Raw genomic sequence first — 20998 nt, 5'->3', positions numbered from 1 at the left:
ATAACAAATTGTTGTTTATGCATTGTCAGGTTTAAAATAAGTTAGTGGTGCGGTCCCTTTGGTTATCTTATCTTTTTAATATAAAATACTATTGATTTAGACTGATGTTGTGTCTATGAAAAAACATAAACAAAAATAATTGCGCTGCTTCTTTTATTTAATATTGTATAAAGTCAAATAAATTTTAATTAAAAAATATAAATTTAAGAGTAAAATAGCATACTTCTACTACTACTGTCATCCTTCATCTGCAGAACGTGTGCCCTAGAAAGCAAAATTGAATCGCATTTTCGTACAGCTTACTGATTGAAATACGGTCAGTCAGTCGGGCACTAAATATAATTAAATTTATTGTTAGTATTATCATTTTTTTTTGTTTTACGATTGTCAATTTCTTATAGCCGGAAAACCATATACCTGTTTATAATCTATTTACTTAATAAAAATTTAACTGACAGAAAGACAAAGAAAACATAACAACTTTACTTTCTAAAAGAAACTTGTATGAGCAAGAAAAAATAAAAAAAAACATTTAAAACTGATCAAGCTAGCAGAAAGCCAAGGTTGTAGAAAATGCTTCCTATAATCAATTTTTTTCAAACAGTTTGTAATAACAAACTGTAAGTAAGGAACGACGCGGCTCAATAGTTACCGAAATCCTAAGAATGGAAATTTGATATAAGGGTCGGTTAATTAGAACAATGTGTAGCTATTTAAACATTACTAAAAATAAACTAGCGTGTTAAAACCATGGGTGGGGGCAACCCCAAGGAAGTTTACTGTGGTGGGGGGCTGGCGGGCTTGACCCCCCCCCCATGTATAAACAAATGTTTGATTTTTTTTATTTCTTTTTTTCCAATTCTTTAAGAATTACCCCTTAATCCCAAAGGCCGTTAATTAGAATAAATAGTTCTGATGAACTATTAGAATAAAAGTACAAAAAAACTTTAGCGTACAGAGCGAGGTAATGACTAGGGGGCGAACCCAATAATATACGTAAAAATTACTGTTCGTGTTAAATTTTGATGTTGCTCCTTACTTTCAGTTGAAAAAATTGTTTTTTATATTATTTAATTTCTGATCGTTTTTATTAAATAATGGCGGGAAATCCGGCACCCCCTTCATAGCAATGTTCCTGCACCATGAAACTTCCTCCATGGAAAGATCCTCCCACGTAACCGCCGATCCCCCTCCCCAACTATCAGAAAAATCCCCCTGAAAACTTCTGTATAGTTGATACTTCTCAATAACCAATACTATATGTAAACGTTAGGCAAAGTTCATAGCTTGCAGACCTTCCCCCGGGGATTGTGGGGGATTAAGTCATCCTCAAAGACATAGTTATTGTATTTTTTGACCATGGTGAACAAAATGGCTATCTCAAAATTGTTATCAGGTGACTTAGGAAAAAAATGAGCGTGGGAGGGGGCCTAGTTGCAATCCATTTTTTGGTCACTTAAAAAGGGCACAAGAAATTTTAATTTCCGTTAAAACCCTGGAGGCAGATAAGGTTTTTATTGAAAGCTTTGTCGTAGAAACTTGAAAAAGAGCTAATTCGATCTGTAATTCAAAGGGCTAGTGCCCTTTTTAATAGTTGAAAGTGATTTGGGGGCAACTAACTCCCCTCTCACACACAACTTTTCCCCAAACACATCCAATCAAAATTTTTAGATAGCCATTTTATTCAACGTAGCGGAAAGTTTTAGAAATTCGGTCTTTGTGGATGACACCCCCCCCCCCACCGGCCTCAGGGAAAGGGGTGGAATTTATGCCCTGGGGGATATGAGGTTTTTTATAGAAAGGGTGTACAGCACTTTTTATAGTCGAAAGTGATTGAAGAGCAACTAACCCTCCTCTCACGCCCACCATTTTCTCAAACACATCCAATAAAAATTTTGAGGTATTGATTTTGTTCAACGCAGTTGAAAGTTTTGGAAATTTGGTCTTTGAGGATGACAACCCCCCCCCCCCACACACACACAATCCTCAGGTCAAAGGTTGTAAGCTATGCCCTGGGGATTTATAAGGCTTTAATAGAAAGTTTTTCGTTGTCGTAGAAGCTTCAAAAAGGAATCATTCGATTTGAAATTGAAACGGCTAGTACCCTTGTTAATAGTCGAAAGTGAATGGATGGCAAGAAACCCCCATCTCATGCCCACCATTTCCCCAAACACATCCAATCAAAATTTTGAGATAGCCATTTCAACGTAGTTCAAAGGGCCGGAAATTATGTGCTTGGGGATGACAACCCCCTCAGAGCCCTTAGGTCAACGGTTTTAAGTTATGCCCTGGGGCATATAAGGTTTATATAGAAAGTGTTGCCGTAGAAACTTCAAAAAGGGCTCATTCGATCGGAAATTGAAAGGGCAAGTACCCTTTTTAATAGTCGGAAGTGATTGGAGGGCAACTAACCTCTCTCTCAAGCCCACCATTTCCCCAAACACATCCAATCGAAATTTGAGATAGAAATTTTCTTCAGCGTAATTTAAAGGTCTGAAAATTAGGTCTTTGAGGATGACAACCCCCCACCCCTCAGGGCAAGGATTGTAAGTTGTGACCTGGGGGCATAAAAGGTTTATATTGAAAGCGTTGTCGTAGAAACTTCAAAAGGGCTCATTTGATTGGAAATTGAAAGGGCTAGTGCCTTTTCTTATAGTTGAAAGTGATTGGAGAGCAACTAACACCCCTCTCACGCCCACCATTTCTCCAAACACATTCAATCAAAATTTTAAGATAGCATTTTGTTTAACGTAGTTGAAAGTTCTAGAAATTAGATCTTTGAGGATGACAACTCCCTCAAAGCCCACAGGGAAAGGGTTGTAATTTATGCCCTTGGGGCATGTAAGGTATATATAAAAAGCATTGTCGTAGAATCTCAAAAAGGGTTCATTCGATTGGAAATTGAAAGGGCTAGTGCCCTTTTTAATACTCGAAAGTGATTGGAAGGCTTGACATTTTTATAGTAAAGATTTATGTAGGTACCATGTATTATTTTTTATTTTTTTATTATTTTTTTTTTTTAGACCAGGACACTTCGTATCGAAGGAGTTGTCTTAGGAGCTTCGAAAAGAACTCATTCGATTGAAAATAGAAAGAGCTAATGCCCTTTTTAAAAGTCGAATGTGATTGGAGGGCAACCCTTATGCCTCCCCAAGACCAGAACATAATTTGCACTTTACTGAAAAAAATGCAAATGAATGTGCATTGTCAGTTTAATATACATATACTGATATTTAGCAATCAAAATGTTAATATTATTTGATTTATTAAAGTTATAAAAAAAAACATTTATATTTTTTCAGTAAAGTGCAAATTATGTTCTGGCCTTGAGAAGGCATAGGGGTTTTGAGCACTACTCATGTTAATTTCTGCTCGTTTTGAGTTTGACTCGGTTATTTATTGCAATTTCTACTCGCTTTACAACAAGTCAGACGTAAATAATAGAAATAGCATAAATATGCAATAATAGCATCTACTTATAGATATAAGTAGATATCAATCGTCAAAAATACTGATACCTGGTGTGTTTAAAAAGCTCATTTCAGGATCAGTTTCTCCCCCACTAGGCGTGGAATATCCTGGGGGAGTGTCCCTACCAATCAGCTTAATAGGAGTAAAACCTGGAAACCTTCGGAAACCTGGAACGATAAGAGGCGGTTTTGAAATTTTCTTAGCAATAAGTGAATCATTTAGTTTAACAAAGAAGAATTAAGGCCTTATTAATATTTACACTGCTAAAGGAGCTCTTATCTATACATGAAAAGAACGTTTTATTCCAATTTAATTAAATATATTCTTTTAAAAAATAAAAAGAAGTTAAGAGCTACCAAGTTGAGCATAATTGAGATTAAATAAAAGTTCAAACTTAAATAAAATAATGAGCACAAAAAGGAACACAAACGACAATGAATAATCAAGTCTAACTTTCAAAACCAAAATTACCAAAAACAAGAGTAAGACTAACGCTCTATAGACCTTAGAAACGTCAGGGTATCATTTTTGATTCAATGAAAACAGTTTTTATTTCGAGCGGAAATCTAATATGCAAAATAATCAACAAAAATACAACGAAAATAATCGTGTTAACCAGGATTACTTCAGAAAACTACCGAAAGCAGTAAGATTGTTTTAAGGGGGTGACTGACGGTTTCATATTCAGTGTATTTTGGTTAGAAGTTAAGAAAGGATAAGACTTCATTAGTACAGGACTTGCAGGAGCTGAAAAAAATAAAACCCGAATCCGTGTTAAAACTATATTAGCTATATTAAAATAACTATCAATATAACTATAAACAAGCAAAACGAATAACTCTATTAAAATAAAGAATGCTTAAAAGGGGAATATCATCTGGTCAGAAGACAATATGCGCACGCAACTAATACTACTATTACTGCTACATTTAATACTACTACTACTACTACTACTACTACTACTATTACTACTATTTCTATTACAACTACTTTTAAGGCTAAGAGCATTGAGATCAAAATTTCAAGAAAATATATCAAAAGGACATATCAGCAATTTCATAGCAATGAATAATTGTAATAGGTTGGAACTTACAGGATTTGATCAGAGGGATGTTCAACTGACTGCTGCCAGTAGGACTGCTGCTATTACAATTAATATTATTTGTAATAATACCAATACTACTACTGTGACTACAATTACAACTATGCCTAAGGGTATAAACGAAAAAATTCAAAGATTTTCTTAAGGGGGGGGTGAACTTAATCACAACAAGCCGACTAAATACAGGTTGTCAATAGGGCATACAAACAATAGGGAACAGTTGAATGTGCGAATTTGAAACTAACAGGACTTGTTAGTGGGGATGTAGAACTAACCAAAAGAAAATATTTGCATTCTAATGCTACTGCTGCTACTTACACTATTATTGCTGCTGTTATTATAATTAAGGGTACTAAGGCAATAAGTCAGAACGTATCGAAACTGTATGGAAATTAACTGAAAAACACTATGCCAAACTTTCAGAGTTTGTTGATGGGGATATAGACAAAATCAAAGACGCTATGCGCATGCTGCTAATATTGCTCCAACAACTATTGCTACTGCACAAGTTAAGAGTATTAAGGTGGAGCTTTTAGGAGTATTTGGTCGGATGTTTAAATCAAAACAAACTCTGAACATGTGGATTTCCAAATACATGACAAACAATATCTCAAGAACAGCTTACATTATTAAGTTAGTTCCTTGAGGGTAAGTTGTGGAGGATTTTGAACTAGCCAGAAGGCAATATGTCTATACTTTTAATACTGCTACTACAGTTACTGTAACTAATGACGCTAAGGGTATTAAGGTGAAGGGTTCAGGGAACATTTATAGGAAAATTTAATTAAACAAAAACAACTAAATGCATGGAGATTTTCAAAAGGGTATATAAGCAATATCATTGGCAGGGCCACTCTATAATAACTAGAAATATCACTGAAACTTCTTAAGGAGCCAATTCGATTCAAAATTAAAAGTTGCTCAATTTAAGTTTAAAAAGACATTGGAGGTCAAGTAGCCCTTCTTCCAAGCCCATTATTTTTCCAAACACATCCAGCCAAATTTGAAAAATCCATTTTGTTGAGCATAATAGAACGGTCAAGCAACTATGTCTATTAATATATTAGGTATGTTACCCCCCACAATTATAAACTCAGCCATTATGCTTTAAAACTAAATATTGCTTTCAAACTAAATCAAAAGGCACTGTGTGTATGGTTCCCTATAAGACGCATCAATAAAATCTCTAAGGCCACTGGTAGTATTAAGTTGAAACTTTAGGCGCTACATCTATTACTACTTCTGCTCTAATAATTTAAATAGATCAAAAGAGTGTATGTGTATCCAGGCTGACAAACAACATAGATAGAATGTTTTGGGACTGATAATAAGTTTTATTTTTCAGGTCAACTTGAGAAGGTATTGAGAAACAACTTGAGAAACTATTTTTTCAAAGAAAGGAAAGAACCATAAAGCCAAATATGGGCAGAAATAAAGTCAAATATATCTTCTAAGTATAAAACTACCACGAATCACCACAATGTGGGATTTCCCACCAGGCAATGGGAAGTCCTCATGTCAATCCGAAAGAGGAGACAAGTCCAGTTGTAGCTTGAGTTCTGTAATCAGGAAAGACAAACTTTAACAATTTTTGGAAAAAAACTGGGAGATTGGACAATATCTCCGTGAAGTAACCATAGAGTATGTTTTCCTTTAAGACAGCAGAACTGAATGTTTTCCTTTAAGTTTGTTTGTTAAGTTTGTGGAAAACAGTATGTTTTCCTTTAAGTATCAGAATTTATCATAAATTCTGATACTAACATGAATTATTATTTAATTTCTAGAAACGAATGACTAAACAAGGAAAGTGAAAGGGAGAGAGAGAGAGAGAGAGAGAGAGAGAGAGAGAGAGAGAGAGAGAGAGAGAGAGAGAAAGAGAGAGAGAGAGAGAGAGAAAGAGAGAGAGAGACAGAGAGAGAAATAGAAAGAGATAGAGAGAGAAAGAGAGACAAACTATTCCAATCGAGGGGGGAGAATTTCATAAGAAGAGTTTTATGGGAAATAGGAACTTCCTGAGAGTGTTAAGAGGAAGGCTTTGAATATATTAAGATGAAGGAGGGGTGTACGTAAGTGTGTTGGCTTCACAAATACTCTGATTAAATCACTTTCAGGACATCAAGTACCTGTAGTGGGCCTTTCAAGGTTACCATTGATATTACCTTTTACAAATGACAATTATCTTTACTGGGAATTTTTTATAGGGGATACTTTTCAATGTGACGTACTCTTAGTTATTCCTAGTATGCAAGAAATGGACAGGTCATTGCATTATCATGAAATGACATTAAAATTTGTAACCAGTGTCAATAATCAATCGTTTCATCCTGAAGAATGATCATACGAGACTGTAATAGTGAGGTCTTACACACCAGTCGACCCTGGAACATTTAAAAGTGTAGATTAATTTTAATATTGACTGTGGAAACACGAAAGCGTAATACTGACCTTAATACTAAATACTAAATACTAAATACTAAATACTAAATGGCTTTTTCAAATCTTGTTTAATTTTATTTACGAACGTTTTGATTAGTAATAAATATATGTAACTTACGAATTAACTTAGGTAACGAACTTATGTCTTCATTGATTTTTAATAAATATATTAGGGGGTTCACCCCCTAGTCAATACCTTGCTTTTTAAGCTTAAGTTCAAATTTTGTTCAAATTCTTTTAAAAATGACTCCTTAACCTCAAAGGCCGTTAATTAGAATAAATAGCTCTTATGAAAGTACTAAAATTCTTTGCCTTGAAGAGCGAGGTCTTGACTAGGGGTTGAACCCAATCATATAAGTAATATTTTCTGTCTGTTTTAAGTATTGATGGTGCTCCTTACTTTCATATGAAAAACTTGATTTTTTTTTTAATTTAATTTCTGATATTTTCTTTAATATTGCTTTTAAATGCGGCGCCCCCTCCTCTCCCTGTCCAGTCCCACACTACAACTTCCTTATTTGACATCTTCGACACTATAACCCCCGACCCCCCCCCCCACCTACCACAAATACTCTCCCTATAACACGTCTTTATACTTCCAAATAGCCACTACTATATGGTAAAAGGTGGTAAATTTCATACATTTCAGCCCTCGCCCCGGGGACTCTGGGGGATTAAGTCTTCCTAAAAGACATAGTTCTCCTATTTTCGACCATGCTGACCAAAATGGCTATCTCAAAATGTTGATCGGGTGACTGGAAAAAAATGAGCGTGGGAGGGGGCCTAGTTTTCCTCCATTTTTTTTGTCACTTAAGAGATTACTAGAACGTTTAATTTTCGTTCCAATGAGCCCTCCCACGATATTCTAGAACCAATGGGTCCATACAGTCAACCCCGGGAAAAAAATAAAATATAATAAAAATAAACACGCATCCGTGATCTTTCTTCTGGCAAAAAATTCAAAATTCTTAATAGTAATCTTAATGTATATTGCTTAGGTCTGCAAGCTGAGGAATTGAGCCACGGACAAATACGGACTCCCGAGATAAGATGTGTTATTGATTTATTGCAAGAGCCGGATATGTCGAAGGACCACAGTGCTCACAAGAGGAGCTCCATATATGATAAGTCACAAGTGGATACTGACCCACATTCCTTGTGTAACCCAGGGACCCAGAAGGATGGCCAAGCCGCGGTGAGCATAGTGTCTATCAAAAGTGAACTTCTTCATACTTCGAGCAAAAAAATTATTGATAATGCGTTTCTCGTGTGTCTGTCTCGATACAGAAGGAGAACTCGATCCGCTGCTTCCAATGGAGCATGATGAACCCAAATTTTCATCATCGCCCTTTGATCTTTGCAGACAATGTTGACCAGGAGTCTCATTCTGAAAAGACAAACGTTATAAAGAATTGTCGATTGAAAATATTTGAAAAGCTGAAGTGAAAAATTGAATAGTGAAAAGAATATAAAGACTAAAGAATAAATTATATAATGAAACTTTGAACGCTAAGATGGCCAAGAAGTTCAAGAGATTCAAAAGTCAAGCATTCTAACGTCAAGGGCTGTTAGGGTACTAGAGAACAGTTTTACAACCCCGTCGTTTCAATATTTAAATGGCCTGTAGAGCAGCTGCTGAGGGTATATACTTTTCCTTCACCATTCTTTGTACAGACAAAAAAGGAAAGCATTTTAATTCGTGTTTTTCCTTTCCTTTCTCAAAAAATATAAACCCGTCTGATATTTCTTCGGGTTTTGAAGATTTTGCTTAGTAAGGCATTAAATGGGTCTAAAAGGCTAGAACAAGTCCTTTGATTACGTTATTAGAGGTCAAATATAAGAAACTATTAAAAAATTAGTAAAAAACCAAGCTCTTGAACACGTCAAGTATGCATATTAATTCCAGGTATGATCACGATTCTATAGCCCATTTTACATTTGATTATTCAGTTTCTTAGCGCGGGGAGCGGGAGTGGTGCTGTATTCATAAAAGATGAAGTCATGCATCAGGACAGGCTTAAATAGAAAAACGACGCAGATAATTTTTAGTTTTACTACTGATGACGGTCACTGCATATGTGACCGAAATATCTGGTATTTTTTGTGAATTTATATCACTCTTGTCATCATCACTATGATCACTGTCGTCTATTAAAAGGATTTTATCTCTATTTTAAATTTTATTTATCATAAATAGAAAAAAAAAAATTAGAAATCAGGTTTTTTGTTTTACAAAAGTTTTTTATTTATCCTTTCTCGTTAATCCTGGAGAAAGTAACAGTAGGTAAGTTTGTGTGTATTTTTTTGTTTTTTTTAATTGAATTTATAAGAATACTATATTACCGAGTATATTTTTATATTTATGTTGATTTTTTTCCGTAAGGATGCATTATCATTTTAACTGGGTTGTCCTCAAACTGGTACAACCCAGTAAGACTTTTGGAAAATGGAGACGAACAGCCTGGTTTTAGGAAGGGTCGAGACTGTCCCCGATAAAATAATATAGTGATATTTTAATCAAATTGTAAGACAATTCTTTTTACCTCTTGAATAAAAAGAGCAGAACGTAATATGTAGAAATCAGAAGTTAACTACTTTATTTTACTTTTTTCTGCGTAGGACTAATTTGATGGAAAATTTATTTTTCCTAGTTATTATGAAGGTAATATTAACGTTTCTTTAGTCAGTATTTTTCACGTTGTAGAATTTTAGATATTTTGTAAACTTAAAGATACTTTTATATTTTGTCAAATGACATTGACATGTTCTGTATTTAACATATATGAACAACAATTCATTACACTATAATTTAAAATTATTTATAATAATTTAAAATTATTTTACCACTTTAACCAATACAATTAACAACTAGTAATGTAAATTACACGTTACCATTTGATAGTAGGCTATACAACAAAGTACTATATAGTAATGACTCATTACAATATAACTTAGAATAATCAATTACTATGCTGTTCCTTTAGTCAACTGTTAGTTAGTTGTAACTTTTATCTACAGTGTCTTATTACACATGAAGTTATATTTTGTCAAGTGACAGAGAATATTCTATTTTTAAAACATTTAAACAATAAATTACTTCACTGTCAGTTACATATACTGAAACTTATATTTTTTATGCTTAATCAAAGTCTTTGAATATACTGTATTGATACTAATATTATTATTTTATTAATATTTTAACACTATAAAACACTTAAACGTTATTACAATTATTTACCAATAACCACGGGCTAATTTACCATTAAGTAGGCTTCTATACAGTACTTATTATGTTACTATGACAGATGAATTTATAACATGACATATGAATTAAATAATTTGCTCTAACCGTTTACTATAATGTTTCTTTACCCATCATACAGTTAGAAGCTTTAGTAATTTCTAAGCTATAGTAATTTCTGTCAGATGGCGTTAAATTTGTAAAGAGAAGACGGCTAAAGGACTGTTGGATCCAGAAAAATCTTTAGCGTAAAGAGAGTGGCGTCTAGGAGGTGACCGCACATTTAATATACGTACTTATTTCTTTGATTTTTATGTTTTAATTTCGCTCATTAATTTACTTTTAAAAAACTTGTTTTTTTTTATTTAATTAGAAAAAATACTGAACAAATTAAATTAGCAAAAGTATTTCGAAAGCGGAAAAATCACTGATCTGCCTTACTCAAGGGCGAGCTCAGGACTTATCTGTTTAGAAGATGATAAGCTTATAAAAACAGTATTCTTTTAAACTTCAACAAAATTTACAGGATTGCAGTTTGGAAAATTTTCATTTTTGGATGTCAAACTTATTTATTGCTTAAGCTAGTTTTTAATTTTTTGCAAGATAGTTTTTATATTATGGTTGTTTTTCTTGAGGATTATCTTTTTGACTTAAACTTGGATATTTATATAAAGAAAATGTACATCTTCCCAGTTTTAACTCAAACATGTTAGGAACCTTGCCTCACAGAGGTCGGGGGAACATGACGGTCCCTAGTCCGTTAAATGAGGAGGGTTGGGCTGTGGGTTTGCAACCCACGCCTGGGACCCCGAGGGGCAACCCTCAGGGCTAAAAAAACCTGTAACTGACACGCCTACCACAGTCTTGGATTCATCTCCTCCCAGCATAGCCAGACCCCCCCAGACCCCCGGCCCCGAGGGGTGACTGCGAAAAAACACCGGCTGAGCTGGGGGGGGACGGTGTGACCGCGGACGCATATCGCCAAGACAGACCACGCTCTTAAAGAGATGAGACCCTAACTCATCGATATACTCGTTCTCACTGAAAAAAGGTGGACTGGAAATGGATTAGAGAAATTTGATGATGGGTATGCTATGACATTTAGCGGTCACCCTTCCGTCCACCGCGCTGGTGTAGGAATTATGATGTCGCCACTTGCACTCAAAGCAATGGCGAACTGGACACCAGTTAGCGAACGTATATTGATAGCTCGTTTCGTATCTAATCATACAAAATGACCATCATCGCCTGCTATGCTCCGACCAACGAAGCTGATGAGGAAAAAGATGCTTTCTACAACATGCTACAATCGGTCACCAAAGACGTCTTTTCCCCTTATTTCGAAAAGAAGCCAAATTTTCTCAGGCGCGTAACTTTGGATGGGTAAGATTAAACTTGATGAAAATGATATGTTTGAAATCACAATTAAAATCAGATTCTTTTGATGTATCTATTGGTATCAAAATTCCGTTATTAGACTTTCGGTTACCATTGAGCCGGGTCGGTCCTTTGTAAACCTTTTCTTTCTGCTAATAAAAGGTTTACTTTCATAAGCGTTTTTGTAAAGTAGACGAATCATTCATTTATGTTTACACCTTAATTATAGGTAGAAATAAATTTTTTATTTTTTATTTTTTTATAACGATACTTAATTTTTATTATTTAAAAACTAATTATTAAATGAAAATTAAAAAATATGCTTGGAAAAAATAACTTGTTATTAATATCTTTAAACTTTAAAAAAAAAAATAAAGCAGCAAAATTGAAAAGTTTAAACCAATTGTAACATCAGTACTTCTGCACCGAACAAAGGCCGCATCAAGGAGGAGCTTGACCCCAATTCCCAAATTTGTCCGGCTTGTAATAAATCAACAAAATACATATAAACCAATTTTTTTTATACGTTGTAATTATTTTTTTTAGTAACACTCCGTGCAAAAAACACTCCCCTCTCCCCCAAAAATATCCTGGTGAAGGCCTTGCTCTTAACCAAATGGATGTTTTTATTTTTATGATGATAACTTAATAATAAATATACTTGAGGGGTGCATTTTAACGAACAGCCAATAATATTATCACTGATTCACTATTTTTTTTTTTTTTTTTTTTTTTTAAAAAAAGTTAATTAATGTTACAGTTGGGATGTGCCTTACCAACTTTTCGAGTATTCTTTGCAAGTGGTCCAAAAATTGCAGTGGGAGGGCCAGAAGGTTCTAGTATAGTTTGAAGAGCCAATCCTATTGAGGTAGACTGCTGTTGTGGCGCTTAAAAAACAGAAACAAAAATAATGGCGCTGCTTCGTTTATTTAATATTATATCAAATAAAATAAATTTGAATTAACAAATATAAACTTAAGAGTAAAATATCATAATTCTACTACTACTGTCATACTTCATCTGCAGAACGTGTGCCCTAGAAAGCAAAATTGAATCGCATTTTCGTACAGCTTACTGATTGAAATACGGTCAGTCAGTCGGGCACTAAATATAATTAAATTTATTGTTAGTATTATCATTTTTTTTTGTTTAACGATTGTCAATTTATTATAGCCGGAAAACCATATCCCTGGTTATAATCTATTTTCTTAATACAATTTTAACTGACAGAAAGACAAAGAAAACATAACAACTTTACTTTCTAAAAGAAACTTGTATGAGCAAGAAAAAATAAAAAAAAAACATTTAAAACTGATAAAGCTAGCAGAAAGCCAAGGTTGTAGAAAATGCTTCCTATAATCAATTTTTTTCAAACAGTTTGTAATAACAAACTGTAAGTAAGGAACGACGCGGCTCAATAGTTACCGAAATCTTAAGAATGGAAATTTGATACAAGGGTATTTTTAAGATAAAAATTTTGTTAAAATTTCAAATGCAAAAAACTAAAATAGATTTTTAAACAACATTTGGGGTGCACTACGCCGTAAGGTCCCGGAGTGAGAGAAGGAGCGGGGGTTACCCCCCCCCCATGAATAAACAAATGTTTGTTTTTTTTTTAAATCTTTTTTTCCAATTCTTTAAGAATTACCCCTTAATCCCAAAGGCCGTTAATTAGAATAAATAGTTCTGATGAACTATTAGAATAAAAGTACAAAAAAACTTTAGCGTAAAGAGCGAGGTAATGACTAGGGGGCGAACCCAATAATATACGTAAAAATTACTGTTCGTGTTAAATTTTGATGTTGCTCCTTACTTTCAGTTGAAAAAATTGTTTTTTATATTATTTAATTTCTGATCGTTTTTATTAAATAATGGCGGGAAATCCGGCACCCCCTTCATAGCAATGTTCCTGCACCATGAAACTTCCTCCATGGAAAGATCCTCCCACGTAACCGCCGATCCCCCTCCCCAACTATCAGAAAAATCCCCCTGAAAACTTCTGTATAGTTGATACTTCTCAATAACCAATACTATATGTAAACGTTAGGCAAAGTTCATAGCTTGCAGACCTTCCCCCGGGGACTGTGGGGGATTAAGTCATCCTCAAAGACATAGTTATTGTATTTTTTGACCATGGTGAACAAAATGGCTATCTCAAAATTGTTATCAGGTGACTTAGGAAAAAAATGAGCGTGGGAGGGGGCCTAGTTGCAATCCATTTTTTGGTCACTTAAAAAGGGCACAAGAAATTTTAATTTCCGTTAAAACCCTGGAGGCAGATAAGGTTTTTATTGAAAGCTTTGTCGTAGAAACTTGAAAAAGAGCTAATTCGATCTGTAATTCAAAGGGCTAGTGCCCTTTTTAATAGTTGAAAGTGATTTGGGGGCAACTAACTCCCCTCTCACACACAACTTTTCCCCAAACACATCCAATCAAAATTTTTAGATAGCCATTTTTTTCAACGTAGCGGAAAGTTTTGGAAATTCGGTCTTTGTGTATTAATATATTAGGTATGTTACCCCCCACAATTATAAATTCAGCCATTATGCTTTAAAACTAAATATTGCTTTCAAACTAAATCAAAAGGCACTGTGTGTATGGTTCCCTATAAGACGCATCAATAAAATCTCTAAGGCCACTGGTAGTATTAAGTTGAAACTTTAGGCGCTACATCTATTACTACTTCTGCTCTAATAATTTAAATAGATCAAAAGAGTGTATGTGTATCCAGGCTGACAAACATTTATAGGAAAATTTAATTAAACAAAAACAACTAAATGCATGGAGATTTTCAAAAGGGTATATAAGCAATATCATTGGCAGTGCCACTCTATAATAACTAGAAATATCACTGAAACTTCTTAAGGAGCCAATTCGATTCAAAATTAAAAGTTGCTCAATTTAAGTTTAAAAAGACATTGGAGGTCAAGTAGCCCTTCTTCCAAGCCCATTATTTTTCCAAACACATCCAGCCAAATTTGAAAAAGCCATTTTGTTGAGCATAATAGAACGGTCAAGCAACTATGTCTATTAATATATTAGGTATGTTACCCCCCACAATTATAAATTCAGCCATTATGCTTTAAAACTAAATATTGCTTTCGTTTATGGTAAAGAACCATAAAGCCAAATATGGGCAGAAATAAAGTCAAATATATCTTCTAAGTATAAAACTACCACGAATCACCACAATGTGGGATTTCCCACCAGGCAGTGGGAAGTCCTCATGTCAATCCGAAAGAGAAGACAAATCCAATTGTAGCTTGAGTTCTGTAATCAGGAAAGACAAACTTTAACAATTTTTGGAAAAAACTGGGAGATTGGACAATATCTCCTTGAAGTAACCATAGAGTATGTTTTCCTTTAAGACAGCAGAACTGAATGTTTTCCTTTAAGTTTGTTTGTTAAGTTTGTGGAAAACAGTATGTTTTCCTTTAAGTATCAGAATTTATCATAAATTCTGATACTAACATGAATTATTATTTAATTTCTAGAAACAAATGACTAAACAAGGAAAGTGAAAGAGAGAGAGAGAGAGAGAGAGAGAGAGAGAGAGAGAGAGAGAGAGAGAGAGAGAGAGAGAGAGAGAGAGAGAGAGAGAGAGAGAGAGAGAGAGAGAGAGAGAGAGATAGAGAGAGAGAGAGAAAGAGAGAGAGAGAGAGAGAGAGAGAAAGAGAGAGAGAGAGAGAGAGATAGAGAGAGAAAGAGAGACAAACTATTCCAATCGATGGGGGAGAATTTCATAAGAAGAGTTTTATGGGAAATAGGAACTTCCTGAGAGTGTTAAGAGGAAGGCTTTGAATATATTAAGATGAAGGAGGGGGGTACGTAAGTGTGTTGGCTTCAGGTGGCTTGATGCCACATCGCATTCCTAATTTTGTATTTTCATAAAAAGTAGATAACCAGTCTTAAAAAGTTTTCAAATCTGTATAAGAATTGCAGTATATTCAACCTGTTCGGTAGTTTTATATTTAAAAAAATGCAAGCCACTTTATCGACAACACAAGTTTCTTCCAATTTCTTTGAAATGTTTGATAAATTATGTGTATTTATTATTTTTCCTCGGGGTGAAGAAAAAATTCATTTAACAATAAAATAAAATTATCTTTTGTATTTTTTAACCAAAGAATAGACTTTGCCACAAGAAATAAAATGTTAATTGATGATATTTGTAAACAGGGCTAAAATGTTTTCAACCAAGAATTTTGAGATAACAAATTTTATTACAGGAAATTTCAATTTCTGTCATTTTTGAAACATATCAGGAATGCTAATGGTCAAATGGTATGCCATGGACACTCTTTGGCTTTTTTCTTGCGCTTTTTTCTTATTTAAAAACCAGCCTCTCATTAAGAGATTCCTAAGAATTGAAGTTGCAAATTCTATTCAATGTACAAAAAAACCCGAAGGATATATTTCGTACAATAAACAGAATTGATATTTGTCACTCGAAAATTGATAATCCACCCTTTTATTGTGGACAAATGCACTGAAATACAAAATTGCTTACCTCTCAAAGCTTCATCGATACAAAAAAAGCGAACTTCCCTCAGATCTTTATCCGGTTTAAACCTCACAGACCTTTTGGTTTTAGAAAGTTGTGTGGGGTTTTTTGACCTCTTGGAAAACAGCATTTGTTATCCCTATTAAAAGAAGAAAAAATTTTTTCATTGAATCCTTAATAACTTTTCAAGAAAAATTAACGTTTTATTTTTCTTGCAGTAAGATTATATATTATTCAACCATCTCATTTAAAATATTTCGACTACCAGATTGTGAAGACTCATTTCACTTCAGCTGTATTCTTTGTGCTATCTCCTAATTTTTTAGTTTACTACCAACACTTATTTTACATTATTAATGTGAGAAAAATGGTGCTCATTTTGGGGTTTAATGTTGCTTTTTACTTTCAAATTCTGCTCATTTTGGGGTTTAATGTTGCTCTTTACTTTCATAATAATAGTGTAAACCAAAATACTCCTATAAATCATAAAAGAGTAGATAACGATGTCAAAATATTTATACGTTTTTTTTTAAGTTTCTTTTGTTAATACCTCCCCCCAAACGAAATTTTTGATTGTGGGCCAGGGGAGTATACATCAATTTCTACTTCCACCCTCACATCATCTCTCCCTTAGAATTAATCCTGTATTTCGCTCAATAAGAGCTGGAATGTTTTGGCTTTAAAATGTATCTTTTAAGTATCTCCCTCCCCAACAAACTAAAAAACAATCAGAGAAACTCATTGTAGAAGTTTAAGTAAGTTTTAGGTTTTGTAATTTGTTCATTGTTTGCAGATAGTATTTGTTACTGGGAAACATACAGACATGGGCATTTTCAGTTGGGAGAAATTTTTCAGAATAATTTCCATTTTCCAGTTTCCACAGGAGGGTTTTTTTTTGGGGGGGGGGGGATATATTCCACAGGGTCCACAGGGGAAATATAATCCTTAGGGGGGGGGGGGGGTAAACACCTAGATCCCCAGAAGGCACACGCCTTTTTATTGATAGACGTTCCCTTTTTTTCAGCTCCTGGCCATGCTGGCCAAAAAAGAATATATATGACTGACAAAATAGTAAAATCTTTACCAGCAGCTAAGGCCCACACTTTTAACCATAGTGAAGGTGCTCAAATAATGCAAAATCAATTTCTGCTCGACAAAAGGTAGCTACCGTTTCTGAGAATTTCAAAGACAATGAAGCTTTATTTAGGAATCTGTTTAAAAGAAAGATCCTTTTTATTACCTAGCCTTAGTTCTTCCAGGGCCAGGTGTGGCACACCGGGCGTCTACAAAGCCTTGCCAGGCGTCTCGGAGTGGAACTAAGGCAGTGACGTCCTGAAACTGTGATCGAAGTGACAGCTCTGCTGTTCTCAGGTCTCGGTCCTACTGTTGTCTCAAGGTATGTTTCGGTTGACCTCTTCTACGCCTCCCTCTTGGCACCACTCGTATACAGTTCTTGGAAGTCATCCCTCAGATATTCGAAGGACGTGATCAAGGTAGGTCCATCTCTTTCACTTAAGGAGATCAATAATAAGAGGCTGGCCAGGTCATTGACGAACTGCCATATTTGTGATCTTCGCTTGCCACGTTATGTTCGGCAGTCTTCTAAGGCAAATATTCTCAAACGCTTGGACACGCTTAACTGGCTGTAAATTTAGTTTCCAGCACGCGCTAGCGTAAGGAGGATGGACATCACATTGCTGTTTAGAAGATCTAGCTTTAAGCGTCGTGAGTATTTACTACTACGCCTTATGAGTTTCAGTTTGTTAAATTAGTTTCAGTTGGTTGTCTTATTCTTCTCGTGCTTCGACTCTTGCGTGTTTTTTTTTCAATCATGATTTTCTCCTTTTTATGCGATCATTTTCACATAATTTCACTGTTTTTGTAAATCTGATGCACTCATTTTTTGACACATGTCCCAGGAAGGTATTTGGTCAAGAATTTTGATTCAAAAGAGAATAGAGGTCATCCAGTCCATGATTTGCAACGACATTCTGAGTAGATCACTAAATTAATACCCCAACGAGTGACGTAATTTATGTAAAAATCCTGTGGGGGGGGAAACTTTGGAGTCAATTTTCCCAAATCAAGTGAAAGACAGCAAAAACTGAAAAACAAGCCGTATAGTAATAAAAAAGGTAAAGATGTACTAAAGAAAAATAACAGGTTTGGGAGGGGAAGTTGTTCCGTCTGCTCCATAGCAAATTACGCCACTAGCCCCAATCTCCTGCCACTTAGTGGTTGGAGAAGTGTAGACATGCGGTTTAGAACCACTCAAAGTTGTATATTAAAAGAAGGATTACTTACTGTTATACTAACTTATTAAAGTTATTTATTTGACAATTCCATTGTAATATTCTCTCCATACGTAAGATTGTGCATTCAAAGAGGAAGAGAGACAAATGAAAATATTTCTCTAGGAAAATTCAGGTAATTCTTCCCAAAATTTCAACCCATCCCCCTGACGTTTCAACCCCTCCCCCTGACGTATCAACCCCTCCCCCTGACGTCATATTTTCCCAAAATGCATTTAATAGACGTATTGAGATAACCATTTTATTCATCTGAGTTTTATCTGAGACCCATCTAAGACCCATGAAATATTTTATATTTCAGGCTCTCTTTATTTATGTTTTTATCATTTCGAAAAATGAATCCTGTGTCAGGTGCCAGCCCTGCTAATATAAACTTATAACCTTTCTCTCGAAGGTACCTTATATTCGTAGTGTCTACCTCCTGGACGCACAAAATATCCAATTTATTTATTAAAACAAAATCTAGTAGCATTTTTTGTCTTACTAAGTCTCCCTGAAAACGTCTGTATACTTCCCAATAACCAATACTATATGTTAACATTGGGTAAAGTTCATAACTTTCAGCCCTCTCCCCGGGGACTTTGGGGGATTAAGTCATCCTAAAAAACAAAGTTATCATATTTTCTACCATGCTGAACAAAACGGGTATCTCAAAATTTTGATCGGGTGACTTTGGGAAAAAACGAGCGTGGGAGGGGGCCTAGGTGCCCTCCATTTTTTTGGACTCTTAAAAATGGCACTAGAACTTTTAATTTCCTCTCCAATGAGCCCTGCCACGATATTCTAGGACAACTGGGTCGATACGATCACCCCGGGGAAAAAAATGGAAAATTCCACATTTTCAAAGATAGGAGCTTGAAACCTCTACAGTAGGGTTCTCTGATACGCTGAATCTGATGGTGTGATTTTCATTAAGGCTCTATAGTTTTTCGGGGGTCTTTTCCCCCTTTTTTCGAAAATCCCCCAAATTTTCTCAGGCGCGTTACTTTTGATGGGTAGGACTAAACTAAAATTTATATATTTCAAATCAGCATTAAAATTTGATTCTTTTGATGTATCTATTGGTATCAAAATCTCGTTTTTAGAGTTTCGGTTACTATTGAGCCACGTTACCACGAACTGTTTGATTATGAAAATTGTAGATGTTTCCTCTTTGTTTCTGGAACAACAAAAACTAAACATAAGAGCATATCATGTAACTTATGTTCATACATTTATGGATCAGACATAAGGGACACTTTTTTTTTTGAAGTGCATGATTGTGAAGGGAATGAATCATCACCTATAGGCTTATGAGTAGCGGCAAGAACAGAAATATCACAGAAAAAAAACAAAAACTTTCACCCTCGAGAAAACCTAGGAGGGTTTGTCGTTACACGAAAGACCATATAACTACTTACTTATTAAATGAAATATTTAAATATATTATAAACAGAATTTTTTCAATATTTTTTTTTTTCAAAACTGTTCAAAACACGTGTTCATTACAAACAAGAGTTTGGCTACTGCCCGTCTTCCTAACGGTAAAAACATAAGGCCTACTGCGTATTTTGCGCTTTACTAAAACGAATTAAATTACAAATATTATTTTGTACTTATTACAACATTGGAAATAAAATTACAGCTGGAGTGAAACCAAGCAAGGACTTATCAATAGGCCCATTAGGCTCTGCGGCTTTCACCATTCCGTAATTTTGCAGATTCCTCCGAAAATCCTGTAACACGGAGAGGCAACACTTGGGCCTAGAAGGGTCAAAACTTTAAATTAGGTCCTAATTAGTGTTTTAAAATTACCGCAAAACAAAAACTCGGTAAGACAAATTGGTCAAATAGGTAAAGTAAGCTAAAATTGGTAAAAAAAATAAGGTAAAATTGGTAGAATAAGGTAAAATAAGGTTCTCCCTAGTAAATACAGGGTAAAATTGGTGATTTAAATTGGGGATTTACAGGCTTTCGAGTATAATTATTTGCATTATAGTGACTACTATTTTATTAATTATTAATATTTTATTACCTATTAAATTATTTACCCTCATTGTACTTAATTTTTCCTTGCTATATCTTAAGAACTGACCAGTCTTATCTTTGCTTAGTCATGGGGTCGTAATGCAGCTTAAAGATTACATTAAGGAGGACTATGAAGTACCAAAAATATGCCGATATTTAATGAGGAGCAAAGGTGAACAGGAATTGTTTATAAGAGCAAAAAATGCCGGACTACCCCCCCCCCCCTCCAGTTCGTTTCCTTTCTGACGGGCCAAGAATTTTCTTGGAAACATTAGTTGATGCTTGCCTTCCCATCTATTCTGTAATGTATTACGGTAATTACTTGGCTAAAAAAAAAAAAAAAAAAAAAAAAAAAAAAAAAAAAAAAAAAACTGTCTTCCCACTATAGTAACTGAAATAAATGAGCGCTTGAACAAGGTCTAGACCCTACTCATCCATCCAGTTCCCCAGGACAAAAAAATATATCCAATTCGACAATCCGAAAATCAAGTCCAAAATAGAGCAAAAATCAGCATCAATAAGTATACGTCAATGTTCCGAAACCAAGC

This window comes from Artemia sp. Qi Xiang Cuo, unplaced genomic scaffold (genome assembly GCF_049724085.1).
Source record: "Artemia sp. Qi Xiang Cuo unplaced genomic scaffold, ASM4972408v1 HiC_scaffold_3078, whole genome shotgun sequence".
Lineage (NCBI taxonomy): Eukaryota > Metazoa > Arthropoda > Branchiopoda > Anostraca > Artemiidae > Artemia > Artemia sp. Qi Xiang Cuo.
This window is presented reverse-complemented; position numbering follows the sequence as displayed.